General features: G+C 44.1%; 2 long non-coding RNA genes across 5 annotated transcripts; both read left to right on the top strand.

The window, feature by feature from the left end:
- The first annotated feature begins 639 nt into the window (after window positions 1-639).
- On the top strand, window positions 640-7,348 carry LOC143835214 (uncharacterized). Its single transcript, XR_013230046.1, has 3 exons — window positions 640-771; window positions 1,072-1,186; window positions 7,200-7,348. It is a non-coding gene; the product is annotated as an uncharacterized LOC143835214 (long non-coding RNA).
- A 9,911-nt stretch (window positions 7,349-17,259) lies between these two features.
- LOC143835321 (uncharacterized) lies at window positions 17,260-23,351 on the top strand. 4 transcript variants are annotated; one of them, XR_013230092.1, is made up of 5 exons: window positions 17,260-17,625; window positions 17,872-17,954; window positions 18,386-18,475; window positions 19,110-19,222; window positions 20,718-23,351. It is a non-coding gene; the product is annotated as an uncharacterized LOC143835321 (long non-coding RNA). The 4 variants fall into 4 exon arrangements; XR_013230093.1 differs by having other exon boundaries at window positions 17,261-17,499; window positions 19,077-19,222; XR_013230090.1 differs by having other exon boundaries at window positions 17,261-17,625; window positions 19,077-19,222.
- The last annotated feature ends 582 nt before the right edge of the window (window positions 23,352-23,933 follow it).

The raw sequence follows: 23,933 nt of genomic DNA, 5'->3' as shown, positions 1-23,933 counted from the left end.
ACCAACTCTTCTTCCAAATGGTTCTCTGCAGAATTGACAGACAGCTATTGTGGTAAGTTGTTGCATGTCCATCACCAACAAAATTGAGAGTAATTAATATAAATGTATTGGCACCCATAGGTGATAAACCATAGAGTTTGGGGAAAATCCTAGAGTGTTGCTGTGGCATCATGATGTAATGCATTACATTGACGTTAGCACAACTGTCCCCATTCCCAGGATGCTCAACTGGCCCTGAAGGATCTTTGGGCAGTTCCCAGCTGCCACTATACTAGCACCTACAGGTGCTCTCTTGGAACCCCCCCCCCCGCTCCTGTAGCGTTAGAACTCGGGGTGCATCCAATGTAATAGCAGGTACCATGGCACCTCTGGGAACTGCGTTGGGGATCCCTGCTTGAGGGCAACTGTTTGGCGGCTGTGTGAAACAGAGTGCTCATTGATCTGAACCAGCAAGCTCTACTTATGCTGCAATTAGATGGCACACTTTACCTTTATATATATATGGAACCAGTTCTCTCTAGATGGCTATGTGAAAAGCAGATGTTGCAACCCAATGAACACAAAGGATTGCAAACCTTGCCTGTAGTTTAGTGTTGTTCAACATTCTTGCATGTCGCAATTCCCAGGAGACTTTAAATAACGGAGTATTGCAACCGTGTCAGTCTGAGTGTTCCTGCTTTTGTTTTAACGGTGGACACATCAGACCTTCAGCCATGAAGCTCTTTTACCTTCTGGTTGCAGTTCTCTCCTTGCTGGTGCTGATTGAATCAGGTAATATGCTATAAACTTTGCAGAATAGACCCCAACATTCTTTTAAAATATTCTTTAAAACCGAATTCTTGGTTGAAAAGGGAGTTGAAACCATGAGGTGAACCAGTCAGGTTGTATTCATGTGGGTAGCCCTGTGGTTCTGAAGCAGCAGAACAAAGTTTCAGTCCAGTTGCACCTTTAAGACCAACTAAATTTCATTCTGGGTATAAATGTTCATTTTCATGAGGGGCAGAAACATGTCAAAATGTCAAGTCATTCCTGTCTGGGCATTGTTCCAACTTTCTTTTTGTGTGTTTACAGGATTTGGTCTCAATGCTAAGCGATGCAAAAAATCAGGGGGGATATGCCAAAGGACATGCCCTAAGGACTATAGGCCCACTACAAAATGTTCTAAGAAACTTTATTGCTGCAAAAGGTAAGAACGGTAATCCAGAAAAAAATCCCAATAAATAGGCACTTGTTTCTGTGTGAAAAATACAGCATGAAGCCAACTTAAAGGCTACAGTGCTGGTTGTTTTGAGCAGGGCCTGGTGGGGCAGGTGGGGCTGTCAGGGCCTGGTGGGGCTGACACACCTTCTGGTGCTTTCTTAAACAGGCTTCAGTCTTAAGAGGATCACAACACCTTAGGTCTTCCTGCTCTCATTCTCCTGCCCTCCCCAGTATCCAGTTCACTGAAAGGGCAGCTGGCATGTTCTCTCATACCTGAGGCCCTGACCCTTGTGAGGAAGACTCCATGAGGTAGGCCCAGCCCTTCTTCCAGCCTTCCTGTGGTTGCCACGTCCTTCTTGGTTGATTGACAGGAACTACTGACAATCAGACATGATTAGACCAGGCTGGCCTACTGCTTGGGCTGCATCTTGGGTGGATCTTGTTTCAATGGACCTGCCATCTTGAAGGCAGACTGTCCTACCATGTTGACTGGCAAGGTGAAGCTGACCTGCTATATGGAAGCCATTCTTAGAATCATAGAATCATAAAGTTGGAAGGGACCTCATGGGTCATCTAGTCCAGCCCCCTGCACTATGCAGGACACTCACAACCCTATCACTCATCTACTGTAACCTGCCACCCCCTTGAGATGGGAAAAAATAACGTACTGGATGTTCACTGCAAAGGAACAAAGAAATTCTTGTATAGGATACCCTAGGTGTAATATCAATGATGTAAATAGTCAATGAAAAGATGACACAATTATGGTGCTTATTATGTGTAATCTTTTTATTTTATTTTATAATTTTATTATTTATTATTATATGAAGCATTTACAGAAAAGTAAAGAGAAAAAAGCGACCAGCTGATATGGTTTGCCATCCTCTTTTAACATACATATTCAGTTCCCATCACATATTAATCCTAATCTAGACGTTTTTACCATTTTTCTTAGCAAAATGATTGTTAATACATATGAGAGTATGATCTGTTATAAGAATATATTCTATTATTATCTTAAGTGATATAAGGTCAGTCCCCTTCATAAATTGGCCCTGACCTAAGAGTTACTGCTGCTGTCTTGTTAATACATATGAAGTATAGTTTGTCATCCTCTTTTAGCATACATATTGGCATACATATTCAGTTCCCGTCACATATTGATCCTGATCTAGAAGTTATTACCATCTTTCTTAGCAGAGTAATTGTTGATACATATAAGAGTATAATCTATTATAAGAATATATTCTATTATTGTCTTAGATGATATAAAGTCAGTTCCCTTCATATATTGGTCCTGTCCTAAAAGTTACTGCTGCTGTCTTCCCCAAAGGAAACCAGGAGAATGCTCCACTGTTCATCACATCGTTCAGGTGGTCGCAGAAAATGAAATTGTGTTTTTTTCCATAGTAGAGTATTTCTGATTGTCCTTCTGTCAGGGCCAAAGAAGTCTCTTGCTTGATTCTTGCTTGCAGTCGCCTTTAAGTAGGCTCTGTATACTTTATCAATCTGGATCTCTTCCTCTGATCGCACAGAGATATCTCCTGATAGCTTCCTGCGTGCTATCGCCTTTGAATAGACTCTTTTTATTTTTTTGATCCAAATCACTTCCTGCTCTAAATAGACTTCCAGGTTTTCGGTGCTTTCCTTCCTTAAATCTGTTTTCCCAAGTTCTTCCAAGGTGCTTTGGATTTTTACGTCCCTAGCTCTCTCCCCCTCCTGTTGATTAACTTCCAGACATTGAATTCTCGTTTGAAGTATTGTTGGCTGAGTTATGTTTTCATCAGCTATTTTTTCCAGACCGTCGATTCTGTCTAACAGCTCTTTCTTAGTCTTTCGGATTTCCTTTTCTACCTTATTGACTGCTTTCAATATCTTTGAGTTCCCTTCGCATAACAAATGGAAAAGCTGTGCCTTAGTTAATTTTTCCATAGTTCTAGGCAGTCACAAGCTATAAACAGAAAGTCTCGTAAGGTCTCGCGGGAGCACGAGGGATCCAAAATTATCAGTTTGTCGATCTCCGTATCAAGTCAGCTTCCCCCACTGAACTCTCTCCAGCAAAACTTTAAAGTCTCTCTTTTCTTGAGCTCTCTCTTTGTTTGGTTACTGGGTATAATTAGCTGGGAGCCTCTCACTTGACAAAAGAAGGAATTCACTTGTAAATTGGTTGAGGAGGGGGGGGGGAAGAGCTTGTGGGGAAAGAAAAGGAAAAGCCAGAAAGCTTTCAATCCTTACTGCTGTAGACTTCAGCTCCTGTCAGTCTGGTAAAAGATGATCTGGGAAGAATGTAGGGTCAGCTGGTTGTTTCAGGCTTAGAAAGTTATTTACGACAAGGGCGCCATCATGACCTTAAGCACATGCCGCGGTTGATCCGGAGAGCTTAGTCTCCCTCCCTCTCCACGGATCTGTAGGACCCTCAGGATGCCGTTCCCGGTTCCTGGGGCGACCGGAGAGCAGATTTGCGTATCCGCTCAGGTCTGCCAGGTGCGGTTGCTCCTGACCCTCAGCATGGCTTAAGAGCCGGACAGAAGCCCAGCTGTTACGGCGCCATCTTCAGTCGAATCTCCTATTATGTGTAATCTTGATTCTTATATTATCTGTTGAGTTCTTACCAGATTGGAATCTGGTACCAAAGGATTTTCAAATCTCTTCAGTGAGCAAGATCAGTAAACATCTTAAACCGTTCCTGCGGAGTGGATTAAATAAAAGGGTAAGGGCTGTCTGGGAGGAGTTAGGGTGGGCCCTGTCCGGGATAAAAACTCGGAGGGCCCAATCAGGAGCCACAAAGCGGCTCCTGATTGGGCCCTCTGAGTGTCCATCAAGGGCTGAGCAGCCAATGGGGAGCTGCGCAAAGCTTTGCCCGGCCAGGGACTTTGCCCGGCCAGGAACTGGCAGCCTGCACGGTGAGTCCTCCGCCCCGGGTGCTCCTCCACCTTCCGAAATCCCTGCTCCTTTCTAGCCCTAGTAACCCTCGGCTGGCCCATCCTCTCTCAGACGCACCGGGGTGGGGAGGGGGGCCCGCCTTCTCCCAGCCGCTCCTACGGCTGCCACAAGCCCCAGCTGCGCTCCGGTGTGGGGGTGGGCCTCCCCGCCTTCTCTCGGCCTTGCGTCCGGCCTCCCAGCCACACTCCATGGTGAGGAGGGCAGTTGCCGTCGCTGCCTTCTCCCGGCTGCAGGAGCGGCCTCCCAGCCTCCACAATGCGCTGAGGCCCCAGGAGTGGCCGGGAGAAGCCCCAGACACGCTCCGGCCTGGGGAGGTGAGTCGCCGCCTTCTCCCGGCCGTTGATGCGCCGAGCCTGCTCCTGCAGCCGGGAGAAGCCACAGCCACGCTCCGCTGTTGCTAGGTCAGTTGCCGCCTTCTCCCGGCTGCAGGGGCGGCCTTGCCGCGTTTTCTACGTGTCGAGGCCGCTCCTGCGGCCAGGAGAAGCCCCAGACATGCTCCGGGGTGGGGTGGGGGCTGCCCACCTTCTCCCGGCCCTGGGAGCACCAACGGCGCTCCCAGGGATGGAACAAGGATGGAACAAGGAGCTGAGATGCTCCAGGGTGAAGGGGGGCCTCCCCGCCTTCTCCCAGCCACGGCAGACCAGCCCGCGACCGGGAGAATGCCCCAGGTTGCAGCCCAGACCCCCGGGAATCCTTCGCCCTGAGAAGGCTTCCCCAGGGACTGGCCGCTAGCGCCCATTTTATTTCCCAATAAAATGGGCTTTATTCCTAGTATAAAATAAATGTGATGCGGCTACTGACATAATATTCTCTATTTTAGCCTTAATTAAAAATAAGGGTAGATGCATTCGCCCATTGATTCTAAATTAATATAAGGTAAAGGTAAAGGTATCCCCTGTGCAAGCACCGAGTCATGTCTGACCCTTGGGGTGACGCCCTCTAGCGTTTTCTTGGCAGACTCAATACGGGGTGGTTTGCCAGTGCCTTCCCCAGTCATCACCGTTTACCCCCCAGCAAGCTGGGTACTCATTTTACCGACCTCGGAAGGATGGAAGGCTGAGTCAACCTTGAGCCGGCTGCTGGGATTGAACTCCCAACCTCATGGGCAGACAGATTCAGACAGCATATCGCTGCCTTACCACTCTGCGCCACAAGAGGCTCTTAAATTAATATAAGTATATTCAAAACCAGTTTCAGTCATCTTGCTAGTAGAATCTATATCAACACATATTAAAAATAAATTTTAGTTGAAATATGCAAAATTTTAAGAGTGATATAACAAAGAAAGGAGTTTAATAAAAACAACTGGCAAACATACCTTCTTTATAAGCTGTAGAGAAACTTGTATGGAAACATCAAACTTCTGTGTTAGGGACCATGCCTTCCCAGATATTTATACTCTCCAATGTGGAGTTGCAGTTTTTATAAAGTCAGACAGCTAGCCTTCATTAGCAAAAGTAGGTTGCAGACTGTAAGTTAAAATTACAGTACCATGTTAAAGTTACATAACCATGTAATGTACTATCTTAAAGTAACAAATTACAAATACACAGAAAATGCCATGTTTAAGTTCAAACCCACTGGGGCTAATGATTGAAATTTAAATATATAGAATGCCTCCCATTGCAAAATAATTTTCTCAGTGTCTATTCTGCTACCTTAAATCATCAGGACAGTGATTGCATGCAAGGAAAAGTTCAGTTAAAGGAGACTGTATTTTAATTTTTAACCCTAGATCAATGTTCCAATATTCCAACCTTAACAGGGCAGAAACTTACCAGTTTCTCCAATATAGTTTTTCTGACAAGGACAGAGCAGGCAGTAGATTGAATTTCTAGTATTAAAATTAGTGAAAGATAATTTATTCTTTTAATTTATTTATCAGATTTTTTATACTGCCCATCTCGCTAACCCGGATCAGCTATAATTCCAGGAGATTCTAAATTCCCATCTGGATGTTGGCATCCCTACTCAGAAGTAAATCTGAGTAAAACTGTAATTCCTTCGAAAGGTTTAGAAAGACAGGTTGCCCACAACCAACTGACTTGGGAGTCCATTCATGTAGATGAAAGGTGGGTTGAAATGTGAACATATAACAGCAGAAACTGTGTGTATCTTTGTTGGGCCTTTTGGGCTTGGTTGAGTCCTGAGTCCCTCCAGAGAAATAGAGTTGCAGAGTAACAGAGCATTTTGAAAGTATGCAGTTATTAGTTACTTTTGTGGATGAGGCACAGATCCAGACTCACAGTGCTTTGAGATTTAAAACAGAGTAATTTATATTGGAAAGATTATTTACAGAAATATATCATATTGAAGACCTCATTGATAGCTTGATGGTAAAGAAAATGTTTGCAACCTTCTGACTGATCATACAGTTATTAGAAATTGACTATAGTTCTGAATATTGATTTGACTGTTTTTGACCCTTGGTTCTTATCAAGAGAGCAATATGTTCCTCTCCGGAATGCAGCTTCCCCATGAGTTTGTGGAGGGAATGTTCTGAAAAGGGTCAAGCCAATCTTATCGTCAAGGCCAGGAGGCATGAGTATGCCATTACAATATGTAAACCTTAGGGACTGGGATTGATGCCAGGCAAAGACCTGGACCCCTGTCAGCAGTTTCTGGAAGGCTGGCATAGCTGCTGTAGGTTGTTCCTGGGAGGTGGAATGGGGAGGTAGAGACCTCAGGCTATTGGCTCATCCTGCAAGGGGCATCATCTTCCCCAGCCTCCTAAGAAAGGGTATTTAACACTATGTAATCCTATTGTTCTCTGTGCAGATTTAGGAAATCCCCTTCCATGTCTATTTCTTTGCTGAAATAAATAAAAATGATAAAAAGGTTTTCCTCTCAGTGTGATAATTTTGGGAGTGTAGCACTGAGCAAAAGAATCCTACTTAGGCAATTTGGTTAGGTGCTCAACCAAACTTATCTGCTCAGGCAGGCTTCACAATATGTTGTTATTTAGGGCAATTGAACCTTTTAGAAATTCTTCACATAGTTGTGTTTTACTTCTGCAAGCTAAGATAAATATCTCACTGTCTCCCTTATTTCTACAGAAAATGAGACGATGAATGACAGCATCACTGTACCGGGACAGCAGATTTGGCATGCTTTGCATTCTGCTTCTTTGCTGTTCCTGTGGAAAATGAAGTTTGTTTGTGGGAAAAGGCCCAGCGACTCCCTGCCCAAATAAAATTAAACTGTTGTCCAACCCTGTGTCGGAAATGTATCTGTTCCCATTCAACAAAACCAAGATTCTAACGATATTATTTTGTTTTTTTACAATGCATTCCTTAAAAGCAGTATACTAGATCTTGTTATATTGCAGAACTAGAGGATTCAGCTGGACCTACCTAAGAAATAGTACTGATCCTGCAACTTAGACATAAAGATGATTAACGGTTGGCAATTTAGTAGAACAAATGTACCATTGCGGAAATAATGCTGTAATTCCTTAATTACAAAATTAAGGAATGGATTTCAAAAAGGAAAACAGCTTCACTATTTAATCTCTGAAGTTCTAATTTCTCCATCTTATTGTTTGTTCTTTCTGATCCTAAGGGCCATTCTGCACCCATTAAATGTAGTGAACCTTAGGTAGTCATTATATTCCGGCCATTTTGCATGATGTCATCAACATCCAGTGTCCAGGCAGCAAACTGCTCACTACATCCTCCATTTTTAAGTACTAGTTGGGGAATCGCATAAAGTGGATTCCTCAACCTAAAAAGCATGAGCTACAGGAGAACAACCAGCAGGCCACCAGCCAAAGAAATGTGAGTAGGCGAAGAAGTGCTATCTCCCACCCTTGCACCTGCCTCCCTCTCCCTTCTCTCAGGGATGGATTTTTTTTTAAAGCAAACTGCCTGGAGCAATTTGGAGCACAAGTGTGCAGGCAAAGCCAAAAATAAAAAGGTAAAGGTAAAGGTAAAGGTATCCCCTATGCAAGCACTGGGTCATGTCTGACCCTTGGGGTGACGCCCTCTAGCGTTTTCTTGGCAGACTCAATACGGGGTGGTTTGCCAGTGCCTTCCCCAGTCATTACCATTTACCCCCCAGCAAACTGGGTACTCATTTTACCGACCTCGGAAGGATGGAAGGCTGAGTCAACCTTGAACTCCCAGCCTCACGGGCAGAGCTTTCAGACTGCATGTCTGCTGCCTTTCCACTCTGCGCCACAAGAGGCTCTAAGCCAAAAATAATTTCCCCCAAAGTTGTGACACAAAGCATGCCTCTCTAAAGCCCCCCCCCCCCAAATCAGGAATGAGATTTTTTTTTAAAGTATCAAGACTCATGATTCTATAAGGGGTTTCATTCAAAAAGCACCATGCATCTATGATTAGATGCATAGGCATTTCAATAGAGAAGTATTAAATAAAAAAAAATATTAGCAGGCATCGTAGACCATTTAAAACACTGAGAAAAGGGGATTGGTTGCCAGGATTGATTGACAAGCAGAAGAGAGTTGCATGTAAAAGGCATTGCTCTCTTCCACCATTTCCAGCAGCAATGTGGAGTGTAAGAAGCGTGAAAAGATGGCAGATGAAAGCGAAACAGCAAGAAGGTGAAAAATGGCCAAAGGCGTGATAATATTTAGTGCTACACCATTATGCTGGCGTAACGCTATTTTTTTGATATGTGGAGATGCCCTACATCCCCCCCTCAAAGCTCCCGCCTTTTTGTACATGCTGAATAGCATGAACTATCTCCAAAGTATGTAGTAGTCAATAACAATCTTAAGGTTATCTCATCTCAGTTTTCTGTGCGGGCTGGGTGCGGGCGAACATGCAGGCGAGGCTGTGGATGGGGTGGGCATGAGACCCTGGCGCGTCGGCGGGGGGCTGCGGGAGGTGTGTGTCCGGCGCAGACCCTACCTGAGTCGTCGCAGGGCAGAAACGGTGTAAAGCGTCGGCAGCGGCAGGAGAGAGTAGAAGGGGTCGGTGGTCAGTCCCCGTCGCTGGAAGAGGCGTTGCGGCTGCAGCGTATCCCTCAGCCACCCAGTCCCAGCATTAGCGCTGGCGGCGCCGTGTTGGTGGCTGGCAATATAGGGGGCGGCTCCGCTGGTGCAGGCGTGGTGGTGTGCAGCAGCAGCTTGAGGCTTGGCGGTGCGGCGTCTGACAGCAGCTGTAGACTTCGGGCGGCAGCTGTGGCTGTCAGGGGAGGCACAGCCGCAGTGGAAGGCGGCTTGGGCCGGCAGCGGCTCCTCGTCGGGAGGCGGGCAGGCGGGAATGGGCCGTGTCGGGCGCAAGGAAGAAAATGGGGGCAGTCGGACGGATGCGGGCGAGTTGGGGCGCGAAGCGCCTCCCGATTCGTCAGTCCGGAGGAAGGGGCCTATGGGCACCCTTCCTCATCACGGACAGGGCCCACCCTCGGAGCCCTTAACCGATTATTTAATCCGCTCCGCTAGGAGCGGGTTAAAGATAAATAAATTATTAATTTACAGAAACTTCAGCTTACCTCCGTCATGACTGAAGGGATGATATTTGCAAACCCCCAACACTAATCAAGGATGTTTCTTCAGGGACATGATGTTGGTTGCTTTCAAGGTTTGACTCAAACCGTTTGAGGCAACTCTGAGGAAATATGAATGCCTACGAAAGCGTATACCTTGAATAAAAAATTGCTGATCCTAAAGGGGCTACATGGCTTAAACTTTGTTCAGTTTCACCTCAGACAATCCAGGCTGCAAAATTTGGCAAACGAGAGTGGCTTTCATGTTCTGAAAAGCTCTGGAGTAAGTGTATGAAATTCAACTTGGCATATACAAATCAGCATTGATGTGGGGGTGTTTTTAAACTCAGCCCAATTATCCTATTTGATTTGGAAGACAAATTGCTAAAGTCAAATTGATTTAAATTTCAATTCTACAAGGTTTGGTTTTTCCAAATTGACTCCTTAAACCTATGAAGCCATTAAGTCAAAGGGAACTAGCATGTCTATTCACTGGTCTGGTGTGTTTGGGGGTACAGGTTGAAGTAGAGGAACCAAATTTGCAACATAGTTGCTGGAGCATATCCTCAAAATAACCCACAAATTTCAAAAAGATTGGACCAGGGGACCAATTCTATGGACTCTCAGAGAAGGTGCCCCGGGTCTCAGCAGAACTAGTTAGGTGGCCCTGGGATTTTTTCTGGACTCTAGATTGCAGTGGTTCTGCTGTCTTTGGAGAAATCCCTCCCCAGTCTATACTCAAGAGAGTCTCTGATGTGCATTTAGTCCTGTTGGGTTGGCACTGGTTTGGCTGGGCAGTAGTGCACTGGCTCTGCTGCAGGGATTGCCTTGCAAAAATGTCCCCCTTTCACTTTCACTGAAGAGATTCTCTAGGTGGGATATTCTGCTGGGCTTGTATTGCCTTGCTGTCCTCCCACAGGAAAGAATGGAGGAACAGGAGGTAACAATAGGTGCTAGGATGCATACCTGCACTGTGGCCTTCCTGGGGGCTGGCTATAAGGCAAAAGCTCCTGCCCACCCCAGGACTCTTGAGGCCCCACCTCCAAACCTCAATAAACATTCTTGACTCAGGGGTCAGCAACCTCTAGGTGCAGACTGGAAATCTCCTGGAATTGGTGGTCATCTGCAGATCATAGAGGTTATCTTTTCCCAACTGCGATATGTATGGTACCAGAAGGGCCCCTCAATGGCACCATGGCATGGTTTTTTTTTTAATGGTAATGAGGGAGCGTCCTGCAACTCTGTGTCTGCTGTTTTTGGATCCAAGCAAAGAGAAAAGAAAAAATTTATGTAAATTAAAAAAATTCTACCCTTAATTGGAGAGGTTGCCCCTTGAAAGACTTTACGCTTGGGCAACACCAACAGGCTGCTGATCCCCAGCCCCTAAGAAGTGCATCTGGCCTTGGCCTCAGCTTGGTAAAATGATCTCCCAAGTGAGATCAGGGCCCTGTTGGAACTCCAGAATTTCTGCGTGGCCTGTAAAATGGAGCTCTTCTGACGAGCCTTTGGCCGAGGCCAGCTCAACCACTGCATGCCATAGCAAAGCAGATTTTGATGGGCTGCCTGCTATACACCCCCCCCCAACCTCCAATATAACACTATCAATTGTTCCTGGGTCAGCTGGATGTATGTTCAGTTGGGACCAATGAAGTTGGAAGCCTGTTAGTTTTTTATTTAGTTTGCTGGATGTTACTATTTTAATGGTAATTGCTTTTATTGTTTTATTGCGACTAGTAGCATGAGGCCAGGGTGAGCTTGTCGGATTACTCTGCATGATGAAGGGAGAGTGTAAGGGAGGCCTACCCTGGCCTCACACTACTGGTCATGGTAGTGGATTTCAGCCACAGCAGCAGCCAGTAGCTTAGGGCCTGGGCATGCTCCCTGGTCTACTCTAGACCTTGGGTATATGAGGAGTGGATGAGAAGTTTACTCCAGCCTCATGCTATTGGCTGCTGCCAAAATCCAGCATGTGGTGGTAGCATGTATCATGAGGCTGTAGTAGGACTCTTCCTTACACCTCCCAAGGAAAAATGGGTTTGAACTTTAAAATATGAAGATAGATACGGTAATTCATAGCTCCAATTAAAGCAAACTGCCATCCAACTCTCTGTCTGCAATGTATCTGTCTGCATCCAGCAAACTGTGACACTATTCTATTTGTTATCGGATTATTTCAATGCTGTGTGACAGAACTGGATGATTTTGTACCCATGACATAGATCTGATCATGCATGTTAAACAGTCATACAACCAGTCAAATGTGCATGATCAAACACAGGGTGTATTTTCTTAAATGGAAGAGCAAAACCTGCCAGTAGTCTGACTTTATATGAACAGGATTGCTGTAGGGATTCATCTGGCAATTCACTAATCAAGATGCTACCTGAACTCACAATATCAGGGTTGCCTGCTTGTGCTGTAGGCCACAGAATCTTTTGGGAGTCAAAATTGGCATTACAGCCTATCATGCCTCTCTATGAACTCCCCTGATATCTATCTGGCAAAGCTCAGGGATTCCTGGTGCATAGTGAATTTGGAGGCAGGTGTGATATTTATTTATTAGATGGTAGGGGCAAAGCCCGTTGTATACAGGAATACAACAGGCGTTAGAGCTTGGCGGTGGGAAGAGGAAGGGGAAGAGTTGTCCAGTCTGTAAAGGCATGGGGTTGATTTTGTGTGTTGTGTGGTAGGTTGTGGTGGCATGGTGGCAAATGAGGGTATGGGTGTGGGATATGGGTGTCAAGAACCTATGGTTTGGAATGTTCATTGAATTTGGGCTAGGACCACAAAAGGGAAGCTCCGGTGCAAAAATAAGACTGGGAGAATGGCTGTTTCTATTTTTTGTCTCCTCCTAAAAATGAACTACAAGGAAGAGCGAGTATGAACCCATTTTATGGGATCTTGAAGAATATAAAATATTACTGTAAGAATGACCTGGATAGCCTAGGCCAGCCTGATCTTTTCAGAACATGGAAGTTAAGTAGGGCCAATCCTGTGATTATTTGGATGGAAGACTACTTAGGAAGACCAGAGTCGCTACTCAGAGGAAGGCAATGGCAAAAGACCTTTGAAAATCCTATAAGGTCACCATATGTTGGCTGTGACTTGATAGCAAAAAGAAAAGAAATGAAAAGCACAGTGTTCCATTAGGTATTGCTTGATAAAGACCTTTGTAAAAGATGAAAAAGAGGGAAAAAAACCCTAAGCAAACCTAAATGAAGAACAAAGACATGGTCGTGGCTTTGATCCCAAGGAAAATATTTTTTGACAGAAGGGATTTCAATCAGTAAAGTGGGTCTTCTTGAATTGCTTCTTCTGTGGGAGTTGGGAATTGGCAAAACCTCCCTTCTTCCCTTACTGGAAATTTCCCACGATTCAACTCTCTTAAGAACTCTTTGTAACTACATTCAACTGAACATGGTGTAATTAAGTAGGATGACATTTATTAAACTGATGTGATACCAGCTATCATTAAAATGCCACGATGCCATGGAAATGTTTGTCCAGAGAGGCTGAAAAGTCTGTGACTGTAGTACAAGCCAAAAAACCCCACTCAGAAATGCTGAGATGACAGAGCAGTTTCTCAGTGGAACAGGCTTCCTCGGGAGGTGGTGGGTCCTGCATCTTTGGAAATTTTAAAACAGAGACTGGATGGCCATCTGTCGGAGAATCTGATTCTGTGAAGGCTTATATGTTTAATGTCTCCCCAGAGTTAAGCAAGGATCTGAAGCCAGTGAATTAGAAGATGCTCAGTAAAGTCAAAATGGAAGGCTGGAGGGCAGAACACATCCTCTTAAGGTCTTTCAGATGTGTATTCTGTTTTAAGCATTGAGCAGACATCCAATCTGCATAAAAGTTCATGCAAATTCTTACTATAACTGAAACTTAAAAAAATTAAACTTTATCAAACTGTCACTCTATGATCTGACATTTGAATTTCAGAATAAAATTTGACATTGTAATTTTAAATATGATTGGTGTCTTTCACTTCTTGCTGGAAACATTTCCTGATTCAATAAGTGAATGATTTATAAAATAAATTAAATGCTATTGCAGATCATCTTCCTCATATTGTCAGTTACTGATTACTACTACATGCCAACTGATTGGTTGGTTCAGCCATCATCTATGTATCTAACAGTTATGTGTGGCCCCATCAATGGTTATGTAAATCTGCAGATTGAGGCCACACTGATGCCAAATACACTTTTCTGTAGAAAAATCTGAAATATTAACAAAACACAATGGGGAGTTAAATCCTCCCAATTTTTTTTTAAAGTGTTGTCCACACATGTGCAAGCAAAGCAGTTACTAAAAGTGCTCATTGCAGTGACCTTAGGGAGCCACTCTGGACCTGGTCATGGCAGGTGTCCAGAGCTGATCTGGACTTGTCTGCACTGTGAGAGCATGCCACTTGGCTGCGATAGTGGCCAACGGTGGGAGTGTTACAGGTCATGGCGGAGGACTCCAGAGCTTCTTTGGGCATGAAGTGGTTCCCAGCACTGTCCCTGCCACCATCAGGCTCTAAGAGTGGGTGGTGCAGCCTGGAGCCATGCTAGGCTTGACGATGGGGGGAAATGGGATTTTCCCACTCTGTGAGTCTTGCGGGCCATCCGCTTGAGTATTGTAATTCCCATGCTGGGCATGGCATGTATTTATTAATATGGTCTTAGACAAGCAAAGTAAAAATCTACAAAACAATTGTATACCTGGGCAATCAACAGATATCAAAGTTATAAGTTATAAATTAAAACAGCAACAATGATTAAGCCAGAATGTTAGGTTGTCCATTGCTGGCACATTTTACAAGTGACAGCATGGAGTCTTGCAGTTACAAATGTATGTTGGAGCACTTTGTCAGAGAGTAACAGTCTGACATATTGTGAATCTGGATGGCCTGGGAAATTGTTGTTGTTGTTGATAGTTGCAAAGTCGTTTCCGACCCACCAAGATCCTATGGACAATGATCCCCTTCAAGGATCGCTGCCTTGTCATGGCAATAGGGCTTGAGTAGCTCAGTGAAGCTATGACCTATGCCGTGCAGGGCCACCCAAGATGGACAGATCATAGCAGAGAGCTCTGACAAAAGGTGATCTACTGGAGAAGGAAATGGCAAACCACTCCAGTATCTTTGCCATGAAAACTCTATGGACAGTTCTAAAAGGGAAATTGTTAATAATAGACAAAATGGTCCTGGAACAAATGGCTTGATACAGGGTGAAGTAGAGTAAGACATGCACTGTGGACTCGAGACCCCCTGATCCAAAAGCACACATGCTTTCTGCAAATGGAATCTTTTTATATTGGCCATCGAGCATAGCAGAAAATAATGCCTGGAATTTGGGCAGGGAGAAAGCCTTCCTATGACTCGAAGTCTTGAGCCTGAAGAAGTAAGTGGCAGGGAGGGACACACAATAATTTCTTTTATCCGATGACAGGAAAGCTGGTGTTCTCTCCAAGTTGATCTGTCATTCAATATCCATCACCCTTTGCTTCTGGACCCATTTAGTCTGCTTGTGTCCCATATCCAAAATGGCTTATGGGGAGAGTCTCAAGTTCACTAGCTTGTTTTCGATTGCATTGCATTGTTTGAGCCAGTGATCTATGGAAGAAAGGCATACCTTGGCTTTAACTTTGACCATGGTGGTCTCCAAGCATAGTGCTGAATTTGCAACACAACAGGGTAGAGGGAGAACAGTTCTCAATTTCGATTGTAGTCATTCAAAAGGGGCAAAATGGGACCCCAATCATGACCCATATAAGAGCTGGGTCAAGGTTTTGGCCCCAAACGGCTTACGTGCTGCTGGGATATAATGTTTTTAAGAACTTGATGAAGTGGTGGGTGGAGTTTTGTGCTATGTCTGCCTCATATTTGTGATCAGCTTTCCTAGATCCTGAAGTGGAAAAAAATGGCCCCTAAGTACTTATAGCTGGCCACTTGCTTGATTTTGTGGCCTTTTATATTCCATGTCTGAATTTGGAACCTTCTGTTAAATGCCAAAATATTGGATTTTTGATAATTTATTATCAAAAATTCCTGGCTTCAGTATTGTTCTTTTCAGTCCTACTGAGGTTATTATATGAAATCAGTATATAATAGCACTGGAAAAGCTTGGTGCTTTAATGTGCTTTAAAGTCACTTAAAACACAAACTAGAGTATTGATATAAAAGTTAGAGTGGTGGTGCTAAAATGCATTCTTGCTGTACCCCCCCTAAAGGCTATAGCACCTAACTTTTGAGTGTGGTTTCATTGTGTAGAGTACAAATTATCATGTGCCATGCCAATTTTTCCAGGTTCCTCCTGGATGGAGGTTGGGAGTTCCAACTCAGTCTCCTTCTCCTTCCCCCTCCCTTTTTAGTTTGTTCCTCTAGTGTGACCCAGCTTGGCAAAGACCATCTTACTCCCTATTAGCCCCTATATCTCTGCTCACCTCCCAACCATGGCTGTGGCAGCAGGATGGGGCTTGGGGGATTCTCCTACCTTAGTGATGGCCAAATGTCCCAGTGGGAAAGGAACCAGAAATGGGACCTGGCACTGGAGTGTGTGGTAATTGTGGGACTGCTGGCTCCAGATGAAGCAGCCCACCTCCTTGGGGATTGGTTGGATCACGCCGGTGGTTCACCCAGCATTACAACCATGGCACGGCTCTCTGACCAGAGGCAGCTGAGTGCTGCCAGACTGCAGCTTGATTGCCCTCTGCGGAATCTGTTATCTACCATGGAATTGGGCCATATGTAGTTGGCACTAAGGGAATGGAACCAAGTGATGCTGACTCGTGAGGTCCCCATGCTTCAGACGGGACACCGAGGTACCAGTGGTGAGGCCCCTATCCATGTCCTGGTAGGTGAGAAGCATGCCCTCCATGGTCCACCACTGGTGGCCAGTGCTGCCATGGGGGAAACGGCCCAACAGCCTTGGGTCAAGCAGGTCCAGTGGCCATGGTGAACGCTGATCAGTTTTGGGTTGTCAGCAATGCTTAAACTGAACATGGGAAAGCAAGGACATAAGTCTGACTACCAAAACAGACTGGGCTAAACATTTCTCCTGTCTGTGCTGGCTTGCAAGTTGTAGAATTTATTTTTACATGTGGAGTTATTCACAAACAATATCACCCTACCTGCTGCCTGAAGAAGTAGAATCCGCACATCTGTCTAAGGCAGGGGTAGTCAAACTGTGGCCCTCCAGATGTCCATGGACTACAATTCCCAGAAGCCCCTGCCAGCATTTGCTGGCAGGGGCTTCTGGGAATTGTGGTCCATGGACATCTGGAGGGCCGCAGTTTGACTACCCCTGGTCTAAGGACTTACATACTCATTTTATTTCATATTTATACCTGGTTTCAGTTTAAAATAATGGAGAGCCATCAAATCAACATTTTACCCATTTGTTTCCATTAATGGAAAATTATCTCATTCCCCATTTTCAAGGAAAGGCTATAAATGTTTTCTCCAATTACTGAGAACAGAGTAAATGAGTTGGGTGATCATAAATTCCCATAAATCCGTCATCATCCAAATTATATGTGGGTGATCACAGTTGGTTAAATTAGGGAAGAACATTCAGATACTATACTGAAAGAACAAAACGTTAATCACATAATGACAATCATTTTAAAATGAAACAAATTAATGTATTGTGATGAAAGCATATAAGTAGATCTAAACTGGACTGTGACAGTTTTGATCAGTAGTTGTCCCTGGGTTTTGTCAGTAGTTGTAAGCGAATACATGGAACCACCTTCATTAGCATTGTGTTCCCCCCACCCCCTTTAGGATTTTATATTCTTAGTAACTGAACGTATGAAGCCTCCTTACATGGAGTCAGATGCCTGGTTGGAATAACTCTACTCAGTTATTCCAACTTTTCTACTCAGACTTGTAGCAGTGAAGGCAAGATTATTGAAGTAAATAGATTAAGCACTTTGGAAATCCCTACTTGACTTTAGCATTCAAGGACTTTTGAGGAAGACATGTTTTAAAATTAATAGTAGCAAATTGTTTCAAGGGGAGGATCCTACATAGCTTTAAAGGTAAAGGTATCCCCTGTGCAAGCACCAGGTCATGTTTGACCCTTGGGGTGACGCCCTCTAGCGTTTTCTTGGCAGACTCAATACAGCGTGGTTTGCCATTCCCTTCCCCAGTCTTAGCCAAACCTAATTGATCACAAGGATGAAAAACAATGTTTCTAACTGAAAAAAGGATGCTTCTAATTTATTACAAGGATGGTACCAACTATCACATTGTGACTTAATTTATTCTTTTCTTCTTGCTTTTAGTGATGCTGAGACACAGCTTCCTGCTATGAAGATCTTATTCATTCTGCCTACAATTATCTTTTTGTCACTTTTGATTGCCTCTGGTAAGATGTTTATAAACTAGATGAACATTAGGAGAATACAAAATGAGCAGCAGCTATGCCAATAGGTCTGGACATAAAGTTTTGAGAGCAGAAAAATGGCATTCTACCCTGACCCCTTTGACAACATGATTCTCATATAAATCTGTTAACAGGAATCTTAAGATTTAATAACCCTGAACCTCCAAAAATATAGGGGAAAACTCTGAAATCCTAATGCTGTGGTCCATGAGGTTTGCGCGGAACAGAATGAGTACATCAAAGTTTGCCCATGTTCTGCAAGTTTTCAGGCACAATCTGTTCTAAACCTAACACATCATAACAAGTCTCTGCACACAATCAGATGCCTCATTCATGACAATGTTACTGCTGTTGTGGTATAGTGGAGATTTTCATACCCAATCTGTTTGACTGTTCTCTCTTTTCCTTGTAAGGGAGTCTTGCTCTCTGCCACTATTTTAGACCCCTTATGAGAATCAAGCCCTATGAGGAAAAGTTGAAGGACTTGGGAATGTTCAACTTAGGTAAGAAGAGGTTGAGAGGGGACATGATTGTGCTCTTGTCAGCAGAAGAGAGGATCTGCAATAATGGATTTAAACTATGTGGAGAATGGTACCAGCTAGATATTTTAGTAATTGGTTCATAGCTTCTACTTTGTTCGATTTGATCTTTTCATGGCTTATTCTTAGTGAAATAATCTTCCTTGGAAAATTCCTACAGAAACTTGTTCTTCAATTTTAACCCCTCCCCTCCCCCAGTTTCCATCTCATTTTTTAATCCCTGCCATTCTCCATGGACCTCAATGTGGTGAATATCATGCTGCTCCTCCATTTTTTCCCTCATCGAACCATTGTGAAGTAGGTTAAGTGGAGAAAGATAATGAATGGCCAAATGGCACCTAGTGAGTAAGGGACTGTAGGTCAGTGGCAGGCATCGGCTTGGCATGCAGAAGCTCCCAGCTTCAGTCTCGACATTTCCAGCTGAAAGGACAAGGTTGTATAATGCAGCTGCATGTGTTCATATGAACTTCATGAACAAGAGCTACGGTTGCTTCCAATACCAATCTGTCATCAAATTGCTATCCAAATCGGTGTTTAGTAATGCTGTTTCTCTTTTTTGCTTTAGGTTGAGATTGACTTGCTGTTTTTTGCTGTGCAGGATTGATACAATATATTGAGAGTGAATCAGAGTGTACAGTGGCAGAAGGTACATGCAAGAAGCCATGCACTTCTTGCTGGCTACTGTACAGGTGACCAAGATTGCTGTATAATGTAAGTGTGAAATAAAGACATGTATGTATTTCTTTAATTTATATTCCAACAATTTCCATTCATAGATTCCTCAGGGTGGCTCAGAAAATTATGGAGCACCAGGGAACAATTAATTAACAGTTTTGAAAAATAGTGACTATCCAAATTTCAACCAAAGAAAACCAGCCAACTCAGAGAAAAATGTAAAGTTCTCTACATGTGCTAGGCAGCTGGTGCTAATTTGTCTATAGTGCCCATCTGGACTTTGTATAATGATGGTACACTTTAACTCTGAATTCATTGTACATATTCATCTGAGGTAGGCTTACCTTGACAATCCTATGGGGTCACCATAAACCAGCTGCGACTTTATGGCACTTTCTACCACCATGCATGCAACAATGACCTTACTTTTGCATAGGTATGCTTAGAATCATAGTCCAGAAAAGAATGAGTGTACAGGGAAGAGTATCTATCTGCCTTTTAATCTGTTTTCAAGGTAGTATATCTGGCTGTGGTTGTCAAACTGTGTGTGTTGGGTGTGTGTGTTATGATCATAGCAAATAAAATCTACATTTGCAAAAAAAAATCAGTGAGGTGAAGTGATTCTTCACCTCTCATGACAAAATCCACAGACAATTGTCATTTATTCTATCTTGGAATGTGTTGTATGTGGAAGTATTTAATATCTTTCTGTGCAATTAATTATGTTTTACAATGAATGCTGCATCGTAACTTCAGGATACAAATAACTGGGGACAGGAAGGAAATGAGGGAGAAGCTTGCTAGGAAGTGGGGATACTGGAGCCAGGCCAATGAGTGTGACTTCTCAGTTAGGGCATTAATCTGCCCCAACTGAAAATATGGAAGCACCACTGAATGAGGAAATCTGGGAACAGTCTGTAGTTTTAGGAAAGGCAGTTGGTAACTAGGAGCAGTCAGCTAGAGTTGTATCCAAGAATGATGAAGAAGCTCTGGACCCTTCTTCCACAGGGTAGATGAGGTATCCCACTGGGAACTATGGCAGCCTCATGTAGTGAGTGGCTCTATTCCTGCTGCAGCATATTTGGAACCATATTAATTAAGTGTCCAACTTGCCTTTAGGCCCCATCTTTGGAACCAGCTGACTAAATTGAAGCCCGACCATTGAGTATGCTGTCCTCATTCCCCACAGTGCACAGTTGGCTAAATGTGGCAGGCTGAAGAAGTCATCATGTTAGCTATCTGGCAAAGACTCCTTTCTCTTCCCTCTTCCTCCACCTGGCTACAATAATTGCTCCAATTTAACACAGTGAACTGGATTGAAGGGCATGGAACTGGGGACATTTGTTAGGAAGAACAATAGCTTTGCGGGATATGGCATAAAGACTCCAGCAGCTTTTCCAGGTGCCCTATCAAATATTCTCCTCTGATACTGCCGGCTTTGGGGGGGGAGGGGGGGTTCTCCTGGAAATGCATCTGGTCTCCAGATTTCACTAAAACTGCAGTCACTCCATTGCATTTCCATTTTTTCCAGTGGCAGATGGAAAGTGCCCGAAGGATCTGGACAATGAACTGTCCTCAGAGGAGCTGGAAGAGGAGGAGAACCACCACTGAGCACTGCACAGGCTTCTCTTCACCACTGCCGTTGCTAAGTAACTGACTCTGTTGGCACAGAGGCTGCTGCTCTCTGACCTGAGATCAAATTATGCTCTGAACTTCCTATTTTTGTTTGTTTTAGAATGACTCTTTTTAAGATAATACAACTGTTTGTATTTGTGTTTTTGAGCTCATCCCTTACCCTAATGGAATCAAGGGCTTTTTTACTTGTGCCCCCATAAGTAGTGGTTCATGGCGTTCTGCTGGGCAGGACTGGGCTAGATACCTTGCACAGGCAAGGATATACAGGGATGAAAATGATGGCTGCTGAGTTTGAAGCCAGGGATGGGTTGCTAAAAATGCTTGCAGCTACCAGAGGCTGATCACATACACTAACAAGAGAAAAATGCTTCATGCTATACAGCCCAACCATTAATAAAATCTAGTCCAACCATTTCATTGGGGCCCCGAGTCTTCATCCCAGGTTGTAGAGGCAATGGGCCTAGATACTGCAATATTCCCTATTGAATACATTGATTCACTTTCTGTGAGTACTGAGAATTCTGTCAAAAGGCCAACTGAGGCACTCACATCAGGTGGTTGCCAGTCTCTAATTCACTTCACCTCTTGCCAGTTTGAGATTTCACTTGGGTATTGAATTTCTGTAGTTGCTCCCACAGCCTAAAGGATGGACAAACACTTGCAAGAGGAAGGAATGTTGTGAGAGTTCCAAAGGGAATATATGGTTAATTGCTTTGGGTCCTGGATAGATGAAAGAGGGGAAGCAGCAAGGAAAGGCAGGGTGGCTTCAGGTAGAAATATGTCTTGAGCGTAGTTAGGATAGTTTGGAAGACTCTCAGAAGGTACAATGACAATAATATTGCAAGGGAATAAATGTAGTCCATTGGCAGGAATGTGATCATTCAACTGCAAGAGATTATTATACTAAATAATGGTAAGGATAATATCCAGCAGTCTGCATCCATACTGCAACAAATTATTTGAGGGATAGGAAGACAATGAGAAATTGCACATTCATCAATTCCTTCCTTCCTTCCTTCCTTCCTTCCTTCCTTCCTTCCTTCCTTCCTTCCTTCCTTCCTTCCTTCCTTCCTTCCTTCCTTCCTTCCTTCCTTCCTTCCTTCCTTCCTTCAATTTTAGACCACCCCACAGTGAGCTGGCTCAGCCTGGTGTACAAGATAACATAAAATACAAATTTAAAATTATCTGCCAAACATAAGAAGTGTGGCTTTGGAGGCTGGAAAGAACAAGGAGTGGGGAAGGGAAGCTGGAAGAACCCTCTGGGAAAAGTAAGGTCCTTGTGGGCATCCTCAGCTGTAGGCATATACCCAGGCCATGGTGACAGGTCATCTCTGAGCCCCCCCTTTGTTAACCCAGACTGCAGTCAGCTGTAAGAGTACCAGGGGGGCAGGGTGAGGCAGAGGATGCACGGGAGGCAGGATGCAAACTGACAGGTTAGTTCTGTGCCCACCCTACCCAATCCCAGACTGTAGCTGACTCCAAAGGGGTAAGGGAGGCAGGGTGCAGAACTGACGGGTTAGTGCTGCATACCCTCTTCCTCATCCCAGACTGCCGTTGGCTCCAAAGAGGTTCAGGGAGGTGTCTCTTTGACCAGTTTGAAATCAGCTGTAGCCTGGGATTGGGAGGGGAGGGCACAGAGTTGACCTGCCATCTATGTGCCCTTCCTCCCTGATCCCCCTAGAATCAGCTCAGCAGATCGCAAGCTCACCTGCTGCCCTTCCCACATAGCCCATGCTTGTTTCCACAGAAGGACAAATGGTTTAGCAGCTTATATGTGTGCATTTATCCAAGTTTTATGGATTGACCAAACTTGAATTGTTGGACCAAATCAGTGATTTGTTTGATTCAAATTTCAGCAATCAAGAAAACTCGAATCCAAAAGTACCAGATATTTTCCCGGTGCACATCCCTAAGTTTTGGGAACAAAAAGAAGTCTGAAGGGGCAAGATCAGGGCTATAGGGTGCATGGGGTAAGGTTTTCCAATGATAGTACTGTTAGCAGAGTAAATAAGGCAGTAAAGTAGCACAACCTGACTAAAGAATAAATAAAAGTTGATTCAGGAATTAACATACTTGATAGTGCAGAAGAGAGACAGAGATAGTTGCTAACTACGTGTCAAATTGAGAGAGAGAGAGACCGAACTGTGGCTTCCGAGAAGAAGCAGGTAATTGGTGCCAAGAGTAGCGATCTGGAAACAGACAAGGAATGACACTCAACAGGAGAGAAGGGCCAGACCTCACTATCCCATCTAACAGTCTTCTTGCTGCCCCCTGCAGGATGTTCTTCTCTTCTTCTTTGTACACCAGATATTGCCTGTTCCAACAAATATACACTTTTCTGCACTTGAAGAATGAACAGGTGCTTTGTTGTGATGAGAGAGCAAAAACAAACAAACAAACAAGATGCAACTTTCCTGGCCTTTTTCTCACCAATGCAGTTTTGAATTTTCTTAAAACTTCTTCATAATGAGCTCCCATGATTGTCCTGTGAAAAATCATTTTGTTTGGAATAAACCCATGCATGAATGTACTGGAACCCTGGAAGCAATACTTTTTCACTTATACATGAGCAATATAGAAACAAAAATTAGATCCCATCACAATTAAAAGACATATTAACAATGCAAGTACTACAGCACAGATAACAAACGGGTAGTTTTCAACCACACTTACATCTGCCTAAGCGCTTTATCCTCCATCAAGTGAGCTTTGTGTGTATGATGGAGAAATCATGAGAACAAGGACCCTTTATGTAGCCCCTTTCAGAGAAAACACTATTTGTTAGTAGAATTGCCCTCAACCTCCATTTCTCCAAGTTACTCAGCCTTAAAGGTTACATCCAAAACTTTGAACTTGATCTGGGATAGAACTGGCAACCAATGCAGCTGCTTCAGCACAGGTTGGATATGGGCCCTCCAAGGCGTCCCAGTTAGGACCCTAGCAGTCACATTCTCTACCAGCTGGAGTTTCCGGGTCAAGGACAAGGGCAGGCCAGCATAGAGCGAGTTATAGAAATCCAGCCTAGAAGTAATGGTTGTATGGATCACTGTGGCCAGACAGTCCAGGGCCAGGTAGGGCACTAGTAGCCTTGCTTGGGGATGATAGAACAACA

The sequence above is a fragment of the Paroedura picta genome, chromosome 1, assembly GCF_049243985.1.
Source record: "Paroedura picta isolate Pp20150507F chromosome 1, Ppicta_v3.0, whole genome shotgun sequence".
NCBI classification, from domain to species: Eukaryota; Metazoa; Chordata; class Lepidosauria; order Squamata; family Gekkonidae; genus Paroedura; species Paroedura picta.
Note: the sequence above shows the minus strand (reverse complement) of the source record. Positions and strands in the feature narration are given on the sequence as shown.